Consider the following 4,689-nt stretch of genomic DNA (forward strand, 5'->3'; position numbering starts at 1 on the left):
CAGAACGTAGAGGAGTGGCGACAGCGGGCAACCCTGCCGCACCCCCCCTACCTGCCGCACAGGCGCCGACAGGTGTCCATTGACGGACACCCTGCTGACCGCCCCCGTATAGAGGAGCCTAATCAGTCCCTGAAAGTTTCTCCCGAACCCCCATCCTCCCAACACTGAGAACAGGAAGGCGTGGCACCACTATCAAATGCCTTCTCCTGATCTACCCCTAGCAATGCCAAGGGCAAGCCACGCTCCTCCACCCAGGCAATGGCATCCCGATCAGAACGTGGTTGAGGCTGGCCATCCTGCCCCTCACCCCGCACGTCTGATCCGGGTGCACAACAATGGGCATAACCGTGCCCAGCCGAGCGGTAATGACCTTCGCCAGCATCTTATAATCGGCGTTTAGGAGGGTTATGGGTCTCCAGTTCGCCAGAGACAGCCTGTCCCCCTTCTTAAAAAGCAGGGACACCTTCCCCTCCAACATAGACCCCGTCAAGGAGCCCCTACGGATCCGCTCATTAAAAACCTCAAACAGGTCCCCCTCCAAGATGTCCCAAAAGGACTGATAAAATTCGGAGGGGAGCCCATCACCACCCGGAGCTACCCCCCGATTCAGAACCTTCACCGCCGCCCTCAGCTCCTCCACCACAATCGGGGCCTCCAAACGGCCCCTCTCCTCTTCTGGAAGCACCCGGTCCAGGCACTCAAAGAATTCGGAGCCCTCCGGCGCCCCCCTACCCCTCTCTGCAAAAAGATCCCCATAAAACTCCTCTCCCACTGCCAACACCCTCAGCCCGTGGTGGTCACCATTCTGTCCCCACCCCATAGCCCTCCTTCCATAGGCTGCTGTAGCCGGCGCCGACGGGTTGAAAAACCACCCCGACGGCCTCTCATCCAGCGTGGCCCGCCTCACTCCCGCCAGCAACATTCGGTGCCTGGCCTGCGCCTCGAAGTGCCCCCGTAACTGGGCCTTGACCCCCTCGAAGGCACTCCAGTCAAAGGCAGAACCCCGCCCCATTTCCCCCCACATTTGCTGTAGTTGGGCCGACAAAGTCTGCACCCTCTCCCGCCTGATCCGTCCCCTGACCCGCTGCCACCCCTTCACAAAGCAGGACGTCTTCCATTTGACGTCCTCCCACCACACCCCCCACTCCCCATAAAGCCCCCGCAGGTTCCTCCACCCCCTGTACATCCACCGAAACCTGTCACAAAAGCCCCCATCCTGCAGGAGCTCCACCGGAAACCTCCAAGGTCCCCTCCCGACACCCCGGCCCCCCACCCGCAGAACCACCCCGATCACAACGTGATCTGACTGCCACGCCCATGCTAAAAAGGAGGCACCCCCCACTAAGCACCAACCAAGCAGGTAGTCAATCCTTGGCCGCCCATGCAGCCTGAATTGCACCACGATAACCTGGCCCACCATCCCCACCCGCCTAAAGGCGTCGACCAGCCCATACATGCCATCATCCTATTAAGCTCAAGAGCCCCTCCCGCCTTCCCCCTCTATCTAGAGAGATATTAAAATCCCACCCAAAACCACCCCCTACCCGTATGCAACAGAGGCTCCAGGGGAGTCAGAAATCGCCCTGTCCTCCCGCCATGAGTCCGATGAGCATTTACTAGCCTCATCCCACCCCACCCCACACACCTAACACACAAACCACCCGCCCAGGCAGCACACATACAGAAGACTCCATAAACGGTAAACCCCCCCTGAACAGGAATGCCACCCCCCCCCTCAGTCACACCACCCACCCCCCACACAGAATCTCCCCATCCCAGTCTTTGGTAAACACAGAAACATCCCGTTATCCATATGACATTCTGTAAAAACATAACATCAAACTTAACAGTGCGGGGGGAGGCCAAAACGGGCCTTTCTCTGCAACCCATTCTGCAGCCCCCCTGGCATTCAGAGAACAAACAGTAAAATCAACATTCTGACATCCCCCCATCAACATAATCCCACATGAAATAAAAAGCAAAACACAAAACCAAACCAAACCCACTCACTGCCTCCCCCCTTCCCTTAGCAGCCTCAGTCATTTGCCCACTGCCTGCCGTGAACACAGGCCCTCTCCCCCCCAGTCAAACCCCGGGCTCAAACTCGGTCCCTCACCACCCGTGCCTTCCCCTCCTATCCCCTTCCCCCCACCCCAGATTTGACCCTTCCCCGGGCTCCCCAGAAGGTCCAAAGTCTCAGAGTCCACATCTCAAAATCCCGCCCGGCCCACCACTCAGACCCCCTCCTCTCCTGCCCGCTATTTACGGGCTCAAGAGGCCAAGTCTGGGAGTCCTCCACCTGACTGGCTCACAGACCTCGCCAGCAAAGGTCCACCACCAGCCGATGGACTCGATGACCTGCTGGCGAGGCGGGTCCCCAGCTGGAGGACCCAGTTTCTGCTTGCAGGTCAGCGGCGTGGAGCTGCTTCCACCGGCCCCGACCTGAAGCAGGACTTCCTCCTCAGTCCCACTGAAGACACAGTTTGCCCCAGTCTAGTCATCCGACCTGAGCCCGAAAGGGCGTCCGGTGTTGTCAATGCCATTCGTCCTCCACCCCCGCAGACAGGGGGCAGAGGGAGCCTCCCACAGCACCCTCCCCAAGCTCCGTCTCTGACCCAGAGCCGGAAGGCCTCCGCGTCGCCAGCACCATGGCGTCCTCCCACCCCCCGCGCAGACAGAGGCAGGGGAGTCCCCCCGTCACCAGCCAGCTGCTCACCCGCCGAAGCACCACCGCCGCTCACCACCGGGGGAAGCACCACCTCCCCAGCCGAAGACGATCGCTCCTCCCCTCCTCGACCAGGCCACTCCTCGCCGCCTCCACCAGGGGGCCCCTCCGCTCCTCCGTCAGCCGAGGCAGTCCCCACCGTCACCACTGGAGGCGCCTCCGCACCCCCGCTGCCATGCGGCCTAGCACTAGCCGCCACGCTGTTAGCCTTTTGTGTTGTCCCCGTCACGCCGTCTACTTCAGCCGCCTGCTCCCGTCCTCTCTCAGTCACTGCCCGGCCATCCGCAACTCCCGCCGCCTCCTGCCCTCTCTGCCAGTCTCCATCTCCACGAGCAGCCCCAGCATACGACCGCGCTCTCGTCGGGCAGGCCCTGTACAAATGCGAGGCACTGCCGCACAGAGAACAGGTCTTGGGCACCGGACACGACCCAGCACCGTGCCCCTCACCAGAGCACAGCCTGCACCTTCCACCCACGCACGTGAGCTTTGTGTGGCCCAGTGTGGCACAAACTCCAACAGGTGGAGACTTACCAGTCGCAATCCTGCCAAACGAGCGTCACCTTGCTTCTTTGCCTTGTCCCACTCCGACTCCATGAACACACAGGACCCATGACCATAAAATGAAATATCCAAAAAGCCTCCACCTGGAAAATCCTGTAGGCAGTAGACTTCCGCCGATGTGAACGTCAGCCATTCCTTCAGTATCCGGTCCACCACGTAGTCCCGTCCAAACCTCCTCTTATCCTCGAGCCCAGCATCCGACTCTAGCCCCACCCGAACTGTATTTCGCAGTCGCGTCACTGGGACCGACTCCATCACGCTCCTCGTAAATCCAAATGTATACGTACTACACTTGATCTTAGCCAAAAGGCCGGAAGTTTATACCCCACAACTGCGGGGTCGGCCCCTCTCGGCCCCCGGCAGCTCACATGGTTAGGGGGGGCCAGGGGCCAGCAAACCCGCCCGCCCGACCGCCATAAAACAAAACACCACCGCGCTTGACTTTGGACGGGCAGGTGCAGCTCGCCGGAAGAGAGCTTCAAAATACCGTAAACTCAGGGCAGTTCCCCTCACTGAAATCTTTAGTAAAAGGCTAAAGATTTATGCGAGATGAAGAGAAACCCGGCGATGGCTGCCACAGGGCACGCCGACGGAGAGCATGAACGGCGCCCGATTAGTGGACATGAGGGTGACTCCAAAGCGTTGCCCAGTGGCAACAAGGCGGCAGTATCAACATCCCCTTTAAATTTAAAAAAAAAAAAAAAAAAAAAAAAAAGTAAAAGTGCGGAAAACACAAAGGGCCGAGGGAGGTGGGTAGTTGTTGGCCAAAAACCTGGCAAGGACTCATGCTGCTGTGTCTGCTCTGCTAAGGAGGATTTCATCACAGTCAGTCAGTCAGTCAGTCAGTCAGTCAGTCAGTTCCACTGGGTTTGGTCTTTTCTTACACAGTCAAAGGGATGTGCAACCGTTCCCGAGTAGCTGCAATACCGGTAATGTGTGTGGGCGGACGAGCAAGCCCTCTTCCGTCTCCCTGTTCCAAAATCAGATTAATATATGGTCCTAGGGTAGAGGGCGGTATCAGATATTAAACCGATAAGAATAGATGCATTTATATTACACAAAACAAGACATTACAGGTAACAATACAGTACAAACCACCACTAAAACGGTAACCAAAACGATAAACTGTCAAATAAAAGGCCCCTCGGGTTCCCACACACATCTAAACCCGCCTTCCACCCCCAATCAGACCTTCCCCGCTTCTAAAACCCAAAAACACACAACATCCCCCATCCCCCAATCCAAAACCGTCCCCAGCCTCCCACACATACCATGCTCCATGTCATGAAATCATAAAAAGGAAAAGTCAAAAAAAGGAAAAAGGAAACCCCCAAACCCCTCACCCCACCCCCACCCACCTCTCCCCCAAGAAAGAAGACCATAGCCCCTCCACCCACCTCACT

The 4,689-nt window shown here is 58.0% G+C and overlaps 1 non-coding gene across 1 annotated transcript; it reads right to left on the minus strand.

Moving 5' to 3' along the window:
• Window positions 1-3,745: 3,745 nt before the first annotated feature.
• On the minus strand, window positions 3,746-3,855 carry LOC125290715. Its single transcript, XR_007192866.1, has one exon. It is a non-coding gene; the product is annotated as a U5 spliceosomal RNA (small nuclear RNA).
• Window positions 3,856-4,689: the final 834 nt, after the last annotated feature.

This window comes from Alosa alosa, unplaced genomic scaffold (genome assembly GCF_017589495.1).
Source record: "Alosa alosa isolate M-15738 ecotype Scorff River unplaced genomic scaffold, AALO_Geno_1.1 AALO_1.0_unplaced_824, whole genome shotgun sequence".
Taxonomy (NCBI): domain Eukaryota; kingdom Metazoa; phylum Chordata; class Actinopteri; order Clupeiformes; family Clupeidae; genus Alosa; species Alosa alosa.